General features: G+C 46.2%; 1 pseudogene; it reads left to right on the forward strand.

Moving 5' to 3' along the window:
* Positions 1 to 824: 824 nt before the first annotated feature.
* On the forward strand, positions 825 to 17441 carry LOC143036298 (uncharacterized; annotated as a pseudogene).
* Positions 17442 to 17981: the final 540 nt, after the last annotated feature.

A 17981-nucleotide genomic window follows, 5' to 3' on the forward strand; every position in this document is an offset into this window, starting at 1 on the left:
ACTCAATCATACTCGTACTCAATCATACTCGTACTCAATCATACTCGTACTCAATCATACTCGTACTCAATCATACTCGTACTCAATCATACTCGTACTCAATCATACTCGTACTCAATCATACTCGTACTCAATCATACTCGTACTCAATCATACTCGTACTCAATCATACTCGTACTCAATCATACTCGTACTCAATCATACTCGTACTCAATCATACTCGTACTCAATCATACTCGTACTCAATCATACTCGTACTCAATCATACTCGTACTCAATCATACTCGTACTCAATCATACTCGTACTCAATCATACTCGTACTCAATCATACTCGTACTCAATCATACTCGTACTCAATCATACTCGTACTCAATCATACTCATACTCAATCATACTCATACTCAATCATACTCATACTCAATCATACTCACTCAATCATACTCACTCAATCATACTCACTCAATCATACTCACTCAATCATACTCACTCAATCATACTCACTCAATCATACTCACTCAATCATACTCACTCAATCATACTCACTCAATCATACTCACTCAATCATACTCACTCAATCATACTCACTCAATCATACTCATACTCATACTCAATCATACTCATACTCATACTCAATCATACTCATACTCATACTCACTCACTCATACTCACTCATACTCACTCACTCACTCATACTCACTCATACTCACTCACTCATACTCACTCACTCATACTCACTCACTCATCAATCATACTCAATCATACTCAATCATACTCACTCATACTCACTCACCATACATACCACTCACCATGCATACCAATCACCATGCATACCAATCACCATACTCAGTACTCATCATACTCAGTACTCATCATACTCAGTACTCATCATACTCAGTACTCATCATACTCAGTACTCATCATACTCAGTACTCATCATACTCAGTACTCATCATACTCAGTACTCATCATACTCAGTACTCATCATACTCAGTACTCATCATACTCAGTACTCATCATACTCAGTACTCATCATACTCAGTACTCATCATACTCAGTACTCATCATACTCAGTACTCATCATACTCAGTACTCATACTCAGTACTCATCATACTCAGTACTCATCATACTCAGTACTCATCATACTCAGTACTCATCATACTCAGTACTCATCATACTCAGTACCCATCATACTCAGTACCCATCATACTCAGTACCCATCATACTCAGTACCCATCATACTCAGTACCCATCATACTCAGTACCCATCATACTCAGTACCCATCATACTCAGTACCCATCATACTCAGTACCCATCATACTCATCACTCATCATACTCATCACTCATCATACTCAGTACTCATCATACTCAGTACTCATCATACTCAGTACTCATCATACTCAGTACTCATCATACTCAGTACTCATCATACTCAGTACTCATCATACTCAGTACTCATCATACTCAGTACTCATCATACTCAGTACTCATCATACTCAGTACTCATCATACTCAGTACTCATCATACTCAGTACCCATCATACTCAGTACCCATCATACTCAGTACCCATCATACTCAGTACTCATCATACTCAGTACTCATCATACTCAGTACTCATCATACTCAGTACTCATCATACTCAGTACTCATCATACTCAGTACTCATCATACTCACTCATTCATACTCATCACTCATTCATACTCATCACTCATTCATACTCATCACTCATTCATACTCATCACTCATTCATACTCATCACTCATTCATACTCATCACTCATTCATACTCATCACTCATTCATACTCATCACTCATTCATACTCATCACTCATCATACTCATCACACATCATACTCATCACTCATCATACTCATCACTCATCATACTCATCACTCATCATACTCATCACTCATCATACTCATCACTCATCATACTCATCACTCATCATACTCATCACTCATCATACTCATCACTCATCATACTCATCACTCATCATACTCATCACTCATCATACTCATCACTCATTCATACTCATCACTCATTCATACTCATCACTCATTCATACTCATCACTCATTCATACTCATCACTCATTCATACTCATCACTCATTCATACTCATCACTCATTCATACTCATCACTCATTCATACTCATCACTCATTCATACTCATCACCATACTCATACTCATCACCACCATCTGCACCATCACCACAAATACAATAACCACAACAACAACTATCACCATCACAACCACCACCACCATCGTCGTCGTCGTCGTCACCGTCACTGTCACCGTCATCACCGTCACTATTGCCATGAATGCTATTCTTAGATCCAAGTATTCAAATACTTCACAGTTCATATTGCTTTCGTAAGATTATAACTGACACCTATTCATTCTTTGACGCAGTTACCGGCACTGACCGAAACTGGCGTTGAAAACGCTGAGAGACAATACAAGTTTCATACATTTCTTTCATATTATGTGGATAAAGGTATCTTCTTTATCCTATCACAAATGTCGTTCATCCTCAACAATTACGAACATCAAGTATCCAACGATGTGTTAAAGTTCGCCGTGAACATTCAGTGTCACAGTTTGAACACTACAGCGAATCTTCAAACGCTGGACCCTTCAGACACTACACTCGCCGCATCGAGGTCATTGCCTTCCTCATAACAAAAACCAATGAAACGCTACATTAGGTTGAAGAGCTTCACAGAAAAGGAAACTTAATCCCATTAGCAGGTGGGAGGCTTCCTTTTAACCGAATAAAACTACCTGGAATTAAACCGTAATTAAGTAGGCTAAGTGCATTGTGAAGATGAAAAGGATTTTCCAGTAGCTGTTCCACGGATCGGGGGACAAAGAGAGGTGAAGAGAGCAAGGCCAAAGAGAGGAGATGGAGGAGCTGTCACGTGACAAGGACAAGGGTGACTGGTATCAGTAGAGGCAGAGTAAGGGGAGAATAACGAAAACAGAAAATATAATAACCTATACCTATGCAAAAAGAGATAAAAGAGAACATAACGAGATAAAGAAGATAAGGTAAGAAAGGAAATTGTTACGAGGTAAAGAAGAAGAGGATAACACAGTAGGACTTAGGAAGAGATAAAAGAGAACATGACGAGATAAAGAAGAGAAGGTAAGAAAGGAAATTGTGACGAGGTAAAGAAGAAGAGGATAACACAGTATGACTCATTTAGAGATAAAAGAGAACATAACGAGATAAAGAAGATAAGGTAAGAAAGGAAATTGTAACGAGGTAAAGAGGAAGAGGATAACACAGTATGACTCATTTAGAGATAAAAGAGAACATAACGAGATAAAGAAGATAAGGTAAGAAAGGAAATTGTAACGAGGTAAAGAGGAAGAGGATAACAGTATGACTCAGGAAGAGATAAAAGAGAATATAACGAGATAAAGAAGATAAGGTAAGAAAGGAGAAATGTTAATGAGGCATTGAATGTCAATGAAGGACCAAATAATAATATAGAGCAAGGTATAAATAAAAAACAAAATGATAATATAAGACATATTGAAACTCAAAATGAGTCAAAAAGAAATAATCACGAGTTTCTTAAAACCATGTACTTTAATGCTCGTAGTATCAGGAACAAATTTCAAGAAATACAGGCGTATGTCAAAAGCTAAAATCTCAATATGATAGGAATAACTGAGACATGGTTAAATGATACAGAGTTCGAAGCTGAATTTAATATTGCGGGATTTAAACACTTTCATCAGGATAGAAACCACAAGAAAGGTGGGGGTGTTCTATTGTACGTTAAAAACAATGTTCATGCTTGTGTTTTAGAGAAAGTGAAACAGGATGCATATAACCCAAACAAATGGACAAAAAATGAATATAGGTGTAATATATAGGCCAAAGACATTATCATTAGCAGACGACAAACTGTTATTTCAAGAACTGTCTAGTTTCTGCAACCGGGATTTATTGATAATGGGTGATTTCAATTTTACTGACATTGATTGGATGACCCTTGAACATGGCCATATAGGTAGTCGCTTGATTGATTTTCTTGGTGACAATTACTTAATTCAGCATGTAAAAGAGCCCACAAGATATGGAAACTTACTCGATTTATTGATCACTAGCCGCGAAAGCATGGTAACTGATGTAGAAGTCGGTGAATCTGTTGCAAATAGCGATCACAACTTAGTCAGATTCAAACTCCTAAACAATTTTAGAATAGATACTTGTGCTTCTAAAATACCCGATTTCAGTAAAGCTCAGTTCATAGGACTACGTCAGGAGCTTCAGCTTACAGATTGGGAGGCAAAATTAAACGAAAGGCCTGTAGATCAGATGTGGGAAATATTTCAAAATACGCTCACTAAGATGATTCAAACTTACATTCCTTTTAAGGACAGACGTCCCCCAAATCAGGCACGCCCAAAGTGGCTCGACAAAGAAACTGAAAAAAGTATTGCTAAAAAGAGACAGGCTTATAAGAAATATAAGTGCTCGGGTGCATCAAATGACTATGAAAGTTATGTATCAATACAGAGAGATTTAAAAAAGACAATTAGAAAAAGAAAACGACAATACGAAATGAACATCGCTGAGAAATCCAAAGAGAATCCCAAAGAATTCTATAGTTACATTAGAGATAAAAAGGTTGTTAGGAATCACATTGGTCCACTATTATCTGCTGACGGTCAACTTGAATATTCAAATGAAGGAATGTGTAATATCTTAAACAATTATTTTAGCTCGGTATTCGTAAACGAAACACCTCAAAGTGAATTCCAAACTGAAACCTGTGAAAAGTCTGGGGTAAACTTACTCACTACGGTAAATATAACAAAAAAAAAATTAAAAGGTGTATAGACAAAATCAAAGTTAATAAAACACCAGGGCCTGACGGTTGGCATCCAAGAATCTTAAAGGAAATGAAAAATGAGATTGTTGTTCCATTAGAAATTATTTTCAAGAAATCCATCATATCCGGAGATGTCCCAAGAGAATGGAAGCTAGCTAACGTTACTCCCATATTCAAAAAAGGTGACAAAAAGAAACCAAATAACTATAGGCCTATAAGTTTGACTTCGATCGTAGGAAAAATAATGGAAACTATCATCAGAGATGCTATCGAATATCATTTAGAAGGTAACCGTTTGATAAATGATAGCCAGCATGGTTTCAGACGGAAAACGTTCTTGCGTGACTAACTTACTCGAATTCTACAACACAGTTATCTCGAATTATGACAAAAGAAACAATATAGATTTAATATATCTAGACTTTGCAAAAGCTTTTGATACCGTCCCACACGAAAGACTACTTACTAAATTAGCTTTGCATGGAATAAGTGGTAACCTATTAGGTTGGACTAGTAATTGGTTGAAAGGTCGAAAACAGAGAGTTGTTTTAAATGGAAAAACTTCTGGATGGAAAAGTGTTGCAAGTGGAGTTCCTCAGGGTTCCGTTCTTGGGCCACTTCTATTCATAGTATATATAAATGATATAGACCATAGACTAAAATCTACTGTTTCCAAATTTGCTGATGATACAAAACTGTGCGGAGTGGCAAATGATCACTCAAACCAATTAGATATTCAAGAAGATTTAGATCAATTACAGCAATGTCTGAAAAGTGGCTAATGAAATTTAACACAAGTAAATGCAAGGTAATGCACATAGGTAAAAATAACAGTAAGTACGATTACTAAGTTATTTGGAAATTCGTTAACAAAAGTGGATAGTGAAAAAGATCTCGGTGTAATTATCAGTAACGACCTCAAATCATCCAAGCAGTGTATTTCAGCCTCTGAGAAAGCAAATAAGATTCTGGGATTGATTGCGCGATCTTTTGATTTCAAAAGTCCATCACTCATTAACAAGCTATATAAATCGTTAGTTCGTCCACATTTGGAATATGCTGTTTCCGTATGGTCACCGAATCTCATTAAAGACATTGACAGATTGGAAAAAGTACAACGGCGAGCCACAAAACCGATTCCAAATATCAAAAATAAATCATACGAAAATCGACTTAAGCACATGAATCTGTTTTCCCTAAAAAAGCGTAGACTCAGAGGTGACTTGATACAGGTCTTTAAGATTTTAAAGGAAATTGACAACATCAAAAGTGACAATTTTCACATTGAATGAGAATCAGACAAGAAACAATGGTCTCAAACTGTCCGGAAATAGATTCAATTTGGAAGTAGGTAGAAACAACTTTGCCAACCGTGTAGTTAATGAATGGAATAAACTTCCTGCACAGGTAGTGCAATGTAGTTCAGTTCGAAGCTTTAAGAATCATTTAGATAAATACCTAAGTAAGATGCTGTAATGATTATAATTTATGTTATATTATTTGTTTTTGTTTTGTTATAATTTGTCTGTCTGATTTTCATTTAATATTAGTTATATGTCAATTTATTATCATTTACTATTTACCTGATTGTTTGTTATTCAACTATACCTATGCATTTATTTATGTATTTTATTTGTTATTTACATTATTATTGTTTTTATTTATTATTATTATTATTATTATTATTATTTTTTTTTTTTTGCATCCGACCTAGATATGGATCAAAAGGTCTCCTGTCGGCATGCTCCGCCTTTGTAATCCTTTGTAAAGGAAATTGTAACGAGGTAAAGAAGAAGAGGATAACACAGTATGACTCAGGAAGAGATAAAAGAGAACATAACGAGATAAAGAAGAGAAGGTAAGAAAGGAAATTGTGACGAGGTAAAGAAGAGTATAACACAGTATGACTCATTTAGAGATAAAAGAGAACATAACGAGATAAAGAAGATAAGGTAAGAAAGGAAATTGTAACGAGGTAAAGAGGAAGAGGATAACAGTATGACTCAGGAAGAGATAAAAGAGAATATAACGAGATAAAGAAGATAAGGTAAGAAAGGAAATTGTAACGAGGTAAAGAAGAAGAGGATAACACAGTATGACTCAGGAAGAGATAAAAGAGAACATAACGAGATAAAGAAGAGAAGGTAAGAAAGGAAATTGTGACGAGGTAAAGAAGAGTATAACACAGTATGACTCAGGAAGAGATGAAAAGAGAACATAACGAGATAAAGAGAAGAAAGATGCGAGGGGGGAAGTGAGATAATGGAGATGATGAAAATGAGGAAACGGGAGAGATAATAGAAACGAAAGATAATGAATAACTCAGAGTGGTAGGGTGGTTAGGTAAGAACAGAAAACAGGTTTTCTTTTTCCTTTTTTCATTCAATAACGTTTTATTTTTACATGGACATTTTTAGAGTACATCGGAAGAAATCTTTGTAAGGACGAAACGTCAGGAAACGAGACTCTTAGTTCTCTTTACTTACCTCGCCTGGTCAGTATTATTGAAAAAATAAATATTGTCAATATGGTAATTGCTTTAAAACATTCATACGAAATGACTAGAGACGTTTTGGGAAAGATGAAGAATACAAGACCAAATGACGGGAATGCAAATGGAAGTGAAAAAAAAGGGTAAAAATAAAAAATTATGTTGGAATTTCCCCTCTACCTTCATATGTGACGTCACAAATTACTTTTTCATTATGACGTCATCGTTTATGTGACGTCATATTTTTGACGCCATAGTATAATTTTTGCGATATACACGCCTCTGACGCCATAGTTGCCTCATTCTCTGTGACGTCATAGTATCCTGTTTCCCCCTTCGTGACGTCATAATCATATTTTTCCTTTGACGTCAAGTACATAATCTTCCTCTAGTCTATGACATCGCATTCCTCCTCCTCCTCCTCCTCCTACTCCTCTGTGACATCATGTCTGCTCTTACTCTTTGTAACGTCACAATCTTCTATTTCTGACGTCTATCGCCTGCCGCTCTCTTTGTGACATCACAGTCTCCTCTTTGTAACGTTACAATCGTCTGTTTCTCTTTGTATTGTCATTTTCGTCTCTCTTTGTGGCGTTGCAATCGCCCCTCTTTGTGACGGTGTGGTGAGGACTACAGGATAGAGGAAGGGGAGAGGGACGGGGGAGAGGAAGGAAGTTAGGTAGGCGAAGAAGAAGAAGAGGACATAGGAGCGTGGAGGAAGGGCAGAGGGGAAACGGGGAGGGGAACGGGGAGGGAAAGGGGGAGGTGAAGGAAGAGGGGAGGAAGAAAGGAGGACATGTGAGGGGAGGGGAGGGGGAGGGAAATGAGGAGAGGGGGAGGGAAATGAGGAGAGGGGGAGGGAAATGAGGAGAGGGGGAGGGAAATGAGGAGAGGGGGAGGGAAATGAGGAGAGGGGGAGGGAAATGAGGAGAGGGGGAGGGAAATGAGGAGAGGGGGAGGGAAAGGAGAAGAGGGTGAGGGAAAGGAGGAGAGGGTGAGGAAAGGAGGAGGTGAGGGAAAGGAGGAGAGGGGAAAGGAGAAAAGGGGGAGAGGGTGAGGGAAAGGAGGGAGGAGGGTGAGGGAAAGGAGGAGAGGGTGAGGGAAAGGAGGAGAGGGTGAGGGAAAGGAGGAGGAGAGGGTGAGGAAAGGAGGAGAGGGTGAGGGAAAGGAGGAGAGGGTGAGGGAAAGGAGGAGAGGGTGAGGGAAAGGAGGAGAGGGTGAGGGAAAGGAGGAGAGGGTGAGGGGAAAGGAGGAGAGGGTGAGGGAAAGGAGGATGGGGGAGGGAAAGGAGGAGAGGGGGAAGGAAGGAGGAGAGGGGGAGGGAAAGGAGGAGAGGGGGAGGGAAAGGAGGAGAGGGGGAGGGAAAGGAGGAGAGGGGGAGGGAAAGGGGGAGAGGGGGAGGGAAGGGGGAGAGGGGGAGGGAAAGGGGGAGAGGGGGAGGGAAAGGGGGAGAGGGGGAGGGAAAGGGGGAGAGGAGGAGGGAAGGAGGAGAGGAGGGAAAGGAGGAGGCGGAGGGAAAGGAGGAGAGGGGGAGGGAAAGGAGGAGAGGGGGGCGAGGGAAAGGAGGGGGGGAGGGAAAGGAGGAGAGGGGAGGGAAAGGAGGAGAGGGGGGAGGGAAAGGAGGAGAGGGGGAGGGAAAGGAGGAGAGGGAGGAAAGGAGGAGAGGGGAGGGACAAGGAGGAGAGGGGGAGGGAAAGAGGGGAGGAGAGGGGGAGGGAAAGAGGGGAGGAGAGGGGGAGGGAAAGAGGGGAGGAGAGGGGGAGGGAAAGAGGGGAGGAGAGGGGGAGGGAAAGAGGGGAGGAGAGGGGGAGGGACAGGAGGAGAGAGGGGGAGGGAAAGGAGGAGAGAGGGGGAGGGAAAGGAGGAGAGGGGGAGGGACAGGAGGAGAGAGGGGGAGGGACAGGAGGAGAGTGGGAGGTAAAGGAGTGAGAGGGGAGGTAAAGGAGGATAGGGGGAGGTAAAAGGAGGATAGGGGGAGGTAAAGGAGGAGAGGGGGAGGTAAAGGAGGAGAGGGGGAGGTAAAGGAGGAGAGGGGGAGGGAAGGGAGGAGAGGAGGATGGGGAGGGAAAGGAGGAAAGAGGGAAGGAGGGAAATGAGGAAAGAGGGAGGAGGAGGGAAAGGAGGAGAGGGGGAGGGAAATGAGGAGAGGGGGAGGGAAATGAGGAGAGGGGGAGGGGGAGGAGAGGGGGAGGGAAAGGAGGGAGGGGGAAGGAAAGGAGGAGAGGGGGAGGGAAATGAGGAGAGGGGGAGGGAAATGAGGAGAGGGGGAGGGAAATGAGGAGAGGGGGAGGGAAATGAGGAGAGGGGGAGGGAAATGAGGAGAGGGGGAGGGAAAAGAGGAGAGGGGGAGGGAAATGAGGAGAGGGGGAGGGAAATGAGGAGAGGGGGAGGGACAGGAGGAGAGGGGGTAAAGGAAAGGAGGAGAGGGGGGAAGGAAAGGAGGAGAAGAGGGAGGGAAAGGAGGAGAGGAGGGAGGGAAAGGAGGAGAGGGGGAAAGAAAAGGAGGAGAGGTGGATGGAAAGGAGGAGAGGTGGAAGGAGAAGGAGGAGAGGGAGGAAGGAAAGGAGGAGAGGGGGAAGGAAAGGAGGAGAGGGTGGAAGGAAAGGAGGAAAGGGGGAGGGAAAGGAGAGAGAGGGGAGGGAAGGGGAGAAGGGAAAAGGAGGAGAGGGGGAGGGAGAGGGGGAGGGAAAGGAGGAAAGGGAGGAGGAGAGAGGGGAGGGAAAGGAGGAGAGGGGGAGGGAAAGGAGGAGAGGGGGAGGGAAAGGAGGAGAGGGGGAGGGAAAGGAGGAGAGGGGGAGGGAAAGGAGGAGAGGGGGAGGGAAAGGAGGAGAGGGGGAGGGAAAGGAGGAGAGGGGGAGGGAAAGGAGGAGAGATCTCCGGACACGAGGAGAGGGGGAGGGAAAGGAGGAGAGGGGGAGGGAAAGGAGGAGAGGGGGAGGGAAAGGAGGGAGGGAGGAGAAGGAAGGGGAGGGTCAGGAGGCGAGGGGGAGGGAAAGGAGGAGAGAGGGGGAGAAAGGAGGAGAGGGGGAGAGAAAGGTGGGAGAGGGGGAGGAAAGGAGGAGAGGGGGAGGGAAAGGAGGAGAGGGGGAGGGAAATGGAGGATAGGGGAGGGAAATGGAGGACAAAGGGAGGGAAAGGAGGAGAGGGGGAGGGAAAGGAGGAGAGGGGGAGGGAAAGGAGGAGAGGGGGAGGGAAAGGAGGAGAGGGGGAGGGAAAGGAGGAGAGGGGGAGGGAAAGGAGGAGAGGGGGAGGGAAAGGAGGAGAGGGGGAGGGAAGGAGGAGAGGGGGAGGGAAGGGGGAGAGGGGGAGGGAAGGGGGAGAGGGGGAGGGAAAGGGGAGAGGGGGAGGGAAGGGGGAGAGGGGGAGGGAAAGGAGGAGAGGGGGAGGGAAAGGAGGAGAGGGGGAGGGAAAGGAGGAGAGGGGGAGGGAAAGGAGGAGAGGGGGAGGGAAAGGAGGAGAGGGGGAGGGAAAGGAGGAGAGGGGGAGGGAAAGGGGGGAGGGGGGAGGAGGAAAGGAGGAGAGGGGAGGGGAAGGGGGAGAGGGGGAGGGAGAGGGGGAGGGAAAGGGGAGAGAGGGGAGGGAAGGGGGAGAGGGGGAGGGAAAGGGGGAGAGGGGGAGGGAAGGAGGAGAGGGGGAGGGAAAGGGGGAAAGGAGGAGAGAGGGAGGGAAAGGAGGAGAGAGGGAGGGAAAGGAGGAGAGAGGGAGGGAAAGGAGGAGAGAGGGAGGGAAAGGAGGAGAGAGGGAGGGAAAGGAGGAGAGAGGGAGGGAAAGGAGGAGAGAGGGAGGGGAAGGAGGAGAGAGGGAGGGGAAGGAGGAGAGAGGGAAGGAGGAGAGGGGAGAGAAAGGAGGAGAGGGGAGAGAAAGGAGGGGGGAGGGAAAGGAGGGAGGGGGAGGGAAAGGAGGGAGGGGGAGGGAAAGGAGGGAGGGGGAGGGAAAGGAGGGGGGGGGGGGGAAAGGAGGGAGGTGGAGGGAAAGGAGGGAGGGGGAGGGACTGCAGTGAGGGGGAGGGAAATGAGGGGAGGGGGGAAAGGAACACAAAGGAAGAACAAACAACAGCAGGCCTACTGGCGATAGAAGATGAACTAATACTACTGCTATCACTATCCTATCCGATTAATCCAATTATGATTAAATGTCTGGTTGTCATATCTTTTATTGCAAAGGATGATATTTTATCTGCGGATTAGATTCCAAGTATTTGTCTAAGCGATTTTTAAATGTTGTTATCGTGTTACTTTCGAACTAACAATACTGCTATCACTATCCTATCCGATTAATCCAATTATGATTAAATGTCTGATTGTCATATCTTTTATTGCAAAGGATAATATTTTATCTGAGGATTAGATTCCAAGTATTTGTCTAAGCGATTTTTAAATGTTGTTATCGTGTTACTTTCGACGACAGTGGGAGGTAACGACTAACGAATTCCACACGTTAACAACCCGGTTAAAGAAGAAGTGCTTACTTTCGTTCGTAGAGAATCTTTTGCCAATTACTTTGAAATCGTGGCGTCTTCTTGTATTTGATTGGTCTAATAAGATGTAATCTTTGACATTAATGTTGTCAAAGGCTTTGAACATTTTAAAAACCTCAATCAAATCCCCTCGCATTCTTCTTTTTGAGAGGGAGAATAAGTTTAGATTTTTTAGTCTTTCTTCATACGGCAGATTTCTCAGCCTTGGTATCATTTTAGTCACTCTCCGTTGTACTCTTTCTAGGAGGAGAGGGGGAGGGAAAGGAGGAGAGGGGGAGAGAAAGGAGGAGAGGGGGAGGGAAAGGAGGAGAGGGGGAAGGAGGAGAGGGGGAAGGAGGAGAGGGGGAAGGAGGAGAGGGGGAAGGAGGAGAGGGGGAAGGAGGAGAGGAGGAGAGAAAGGAGGAGAGGGGGAGAGAAAGGAGGAGAGGGGGAGAGAAAGGAGGAGAGGGAGAGGGGGAGAGAAAGGAGGGGGGAGGGAAAGGAGGGAGGGGGAGGGAAAGGAGGGAGGGGGAGGGAAAGGAGGAGAGGGGGAGAGAAAGGAGGGAGGGAGAGGGAAAGGAGGGAGGGAGAGGGAAAGGAGGGGAGGGGGGAGGGAAAGGAGGGGAGGGGGAAGGAAAGGAGGAGAGGGGGAGGGAAAGGAGGGGAGGGGGAAGGAAAGGAGGGGAGGGGGAAGGAAAGGAGGGGAGGGGAAGGGAAAGGAGGAAAGGGGGAGGGAAAGGGGAAGGGAAAGGAGGAAAGGGGAAGGGAAAGGAGGAAAGGGGAAGGGAAAGGAGGAAAGGGGGAGGGAAAGGGGGAGGGAAAGGGGGAGGGAAAGGAGGGGAGGGGGAGGGAAAGGAGGGGAGGGGGAGGGAAAGGAGGGGAGGGGGAGGGAAAGGAGGGGAGGGGGAGGGAAAGGAGGGGAGGGGGAGGGAAAGGAGGGGAGGGGGAGGGAAAGGAGGGGAGGGGGAGGGAAATGAGGGGAGGGAAAGGAGGGGAGGGAAAGGAGGGGAGGGGGAGGGAAAGGAGGGGAGGGGGAGGGAAAGGAGGGGGAGGGAAAGGAGGGGAGGGAAAGGAGGGGAGGGGGAGGGAAAGGAGGGGAGGGGGAGGGAAAGGAGGGGAGGGGGAGGGAAAGGAGGGGAGGGAAGGAAACGGGAGGGGGAAGGGGAGGAAAAAGATGAAGTCAGATATGATGGAGGGATGGGAGCAGGGGGCAAGTAGAGTCATAGTCAATCATAGTGAAAGTCAGAGTCAGAGTCGCTTACAGAGTCAGAGCCATGGAGTCCCGAGTCGTCCAGAGTTGTTCAGGAACGTCCTAATTCGTCCCAAGTCGTCCTGAGAGTCGCTAAAATTCACTCACAGTCACACACACTCACAGTCACAACTCACACACACACAGTCACACACACTCACAGTCACACACACTCACAGTCACACTAACACTCTCACTCACACAGACACACAGTCACACACATCACAGTCACACACACTCACAGTCACACACACTCACAGTCACACACACTCACAGTCACACACACTCACAGTCACACACACTCACAGTCACACACACTCACAGTCACACACACTCACAGTCACACACACTCACAGTCACACACACTCACAGTCACACACACTCACAGTCACACACACTCACAGTCACACACACTCACAGTCACACACACTCACAGTCACACACACTCACAGTCACACACACTCACAGTCACACACACTCACAGTCACACACACTCACAGTCACACACACTCACAGTCACACACACTCACAGTCACACACACTCACAGTCACACACACTCACAGTCACACACACTCACAGTCACACACACTCACAGTCACACACACTCACAGTCACACACACTCACAGTCACACACACTCACAGTCACACACACTCACAGTCACACACACTCACAGTCACACACACTCACAGTCACACACACTCACAGTCACACACTCTCACACACACACTCACAGTCACACACACTCACACTCACACACACTCACAGTCACACACACTCACACTCACACACACTCACACACTCACACTCACACACACACACTCACAGTCACACACTCACAGTCACACACACTCACAGACACACACACTCACAGTCACACACACTCACAGTCACACACAAACACAGTCACACACACTCACAGTCACACACACTCACTCAGCACTCACAGTCACACACACTCACAGTCACACACACTCACAGTCACACACACTCACAGTCACACACACTCACAGTCACTACACATCACAGTCACACACACTCACAGTCACACACACTCACAGTCACACACACTCACAGTCACACACACTCACAGTCACACACACTCACAGTCACACACACTCACAGTCACACACACTCACAGTCACACACACTCACTGTCACACACACTCACAGTCACACACACTCACAGTCACACACACTCACAGTCACACACACTCACAGTCACACACACTCACAGTCACACACACTCACACACACACACACACACACACACACACACACACACACACTCACACACACACACTCACAGTCACACACACTCACAGTCACACACACTCACAGTCACACACACTCACAGTCACACACACTCACAGTCACACACACTCACAGTCACACACACTCACAGTCACACACACTCACAGTCACACACACTCACAGTCACACACACTCACAGTCACACACACTCACAGTCACACACACTCACAGTCACACACACTCACAGTCACACACACTCACAGTCACACACACTCACAGTCACACACACTCACAGTCACACACACTCAGGTCACACACACTCACAGTCACACACACTCACAGTCACACACACTCACTGTCACACACACTCACAGTCACACACTCACAGTCACACTCACAGTCACACACTCACTGTCACACACACTCACAGTCACACACTCACAGTCACACACACTCACAGTCACACACTCTCAGTGTCACACACTCACAGTCACACACACTCACAGTCACACACACACACACACACACACTCTCACAGTCACACACACACTCTCACACACACACACACTCTCGCACAGTCACACACACTCTCGCACAGTCACACACACTCTCGCACAGTCACACACACTCTCGCACAGTCACACACACTCTCGCACAGTCACACACACTCTCGCACAGTCACACACACTCTCGCACAGTCACACACACTCACAGTCACCACACTCACAGTCACACACACTCACAGTCACACACACTCACAGTCACACTCACAATCACACACACTCACAGTCACACACATCTCAGTCACACACACTCACACACTCACACTCACAGACACACACTCACAGTCTCACACACTCAGTGATCTCACTCACACTCCACACTCACTCACTCACTCACTCACTCACACTCACTCACTCACTCACACTCACTCACTCACACTCACTCACACTCACTCACTCTCACTCACTCTCACACTCACTCACACTCACTCACTCACTCACACTCACTCACTCACACTCACTCACTCACACTCACTCACTCACACTCACTCACTCACACTCACTCACTCACACTCACTCACACACACTCACTCACTCACACTCACTCACACTCACTCACTCACTCACTCACTCACTCACACTCACTCACTCACACTCTCACTCACACTCACTCACTCACACTCACTCACACTCACTCACTCACACTCACTCACTCACTCACTCACTCACACTCACTCACTCACTCACACTCACTCACTCACTCACACTCACTCACTCACTCACTCACACTCACTCACTCACTCACACTCACTCACTCACACTCACTCACTCACTCACACTCACTCACTCACACTCACTCACTCACTCACTCACTCACTCACTCACTCACACTCACTCACTCACTCACTCTCTCACTCACTCACACTCACTCACTCACACTCACTCACTCACTCACTCACACTCACTCACTCACTCACTCACACTCACTCACTCACTCACACTCACTCACTCACTCACACTCACTCACACTCACTCACTCACTCACACTCACTCACTCACTCACACTCACTCACTCACACTCACTCACTCACACTCACTCACACTCACTCACTCACTCACACTCACTCACACTCACTCACACTCACTCACACTCACTCACTCACTCACACTCACTCACTCACTCACTCACTCACTCACTCACTCACACTCACTCACTCACTCACTCACACTCACTCACTCACACTCACTCACTCACTCACTCACACTCACTCACTCACACTCACTCACTCACACTCACTCACTCACACTCACTCACTCACTCTCACTCACTCACACTCACTCACTCTCTCACACTCACTCACTCACTCACTCACTCTCTCACACTCACTCACTCACTCTCTCACACTCACTCACTCACTCTCTCACACTCACTCACTCTCTCACACTCACTCACTCTCTCACACTCACTCTCTCACACTCACTCACTCACTCTCTCACACTCACTCTCTCACACTCACTCTCTCACACTCACTCTCTCACACTCACTCACTCTCTCACACTCACACTCACTCTCTCACACTCACTCACTCACACTCACTCACTCACTCTCACTCGGTCACACTCAGTCGGTCACACTCAGTCGGTCACACTCAGTCGGTCACACTCAGTCGGTCACACTCAGTCGGTCACACTCAGTCGGTCACACTCAGTCGGTCACACTCAGTCGGTCACACTCAGTCGGTCACACTCAGTCGGTCACACTCAGTCGGTCACACTCAGTCGGTCACACTCAGTCGGTCACACTCAGTCGGTCACACTCAGTCGGTCACACTCAGTCGGTCACACACAGTCACACTCAGTCACACTCAGTCACACTCAGTCACACTCAGTCACACTCAGTCACACTCACTCAGTCACACTCACTCAGTCACACTCACTCAGTCACACTCACTCAGTCACACTCACTCAGTCACACTCAGTCACACTCAGTCACACTCAGTCACACTCAGTCACACTCAGTCACACTCAGTCACACACACTCATTCATACACTCACTCAGTCACACACTCACTCAGTCACAATCTCACTTAGTCACACATTCACTCAGTCACACACTCAGTCACACAATCAGTCAAACACTCACTCAGTTGCACACTCGGTCAGCCACACACACAGTCAGTCACACACTCAGTCAGTCACACAGTCAATCAGTCACACACTCAGTCAGTCAGTCAGTCAGTCACAGTCAGTCAGTAACAATCAGTCAGTCACAGTCAGTCACTCACTCACTCAGTCAGTCACAGTCAGTCAGTAACAATCAGTCAGTCACAGTCAGTCATTCACAGTCAGTCAGTCACAGTCAGTCAGTCACACGGAGTCAGTCACACGGAGTCAGTCACACTGAGTCAGTCACACTGAGTCAGTCACACTGAGTCAGTCACACTGAGTCAGTCACACTCAGTCACACTCAGTCACACTCAGTCACACTCAGTCACACTCAGAGTCACTCAGAGTCACTCAGAGTCACTCAGAGTCACTCAGAGTCACTCAGAGCCGCTCAGAGCCGCTCAGAGCCGCTCAGAGTCACTCAGAGTCACTCAGAGCCACCCAGAGTCACCCAGAGTCGTCCAGAATTTAATTGGTCTTACTTGACCCACTTCAGCTCGGAGCCCGTTCTATCAGCTGAATGACGTCACGCTAGTCAGAAAGCAATCTTTAAAGTAAACTAGTCAATATACAAACCTCTACAGCCGGGGGATCAGACCCAAAGATGAAATTAAATGGTCTGATGATAGCCAGAACAAAATCAGTCAAGTGTGCCAGTGTTGTGATACCGAGATCGCCGTAGTGGCTTGATTTTCATCTCGATAAAATCATTTGTCGACAGTTTGAATAAAATACATGCAATGGTGGATTTTGGAGAAGGAACGAGTTGAGAATATCATCCACAAATTTAGGATTAAGGAGGAAGTAAGCAAGAACCGGTTTACTAACAACGTGGTTAACGAGTGGAATTGGCCTAGTTACCATGTAGTGAGCGCTGAAACAATTGGTTGTTTTAAGAGAAGATTTTATGGTACTGGACATTGAAATGTCTAGTGTAGGCCTTTGGGTCTTTTGCAATTTCCTCCATTCTTATGTTCTTGTATTCTTATCATTAATCAGAATTAAAATATAT

Source organism: Oratosquilla oratoria, chromosome 20 (assembly GCF_046742065.1).
Source record: "Oratosquilla oratoria isolate Oo_2021 chromosome 20, ASM4674206v1, whole genome shotgun sequence".
Taxonomy (NCBI): domain Eukaryota; kingdom Metazoa; phylum Arthropoda; class Malacostraca; order Stomatopoda; family Squillidae; genus Oratosquilla; species Oratosquilla oratoria.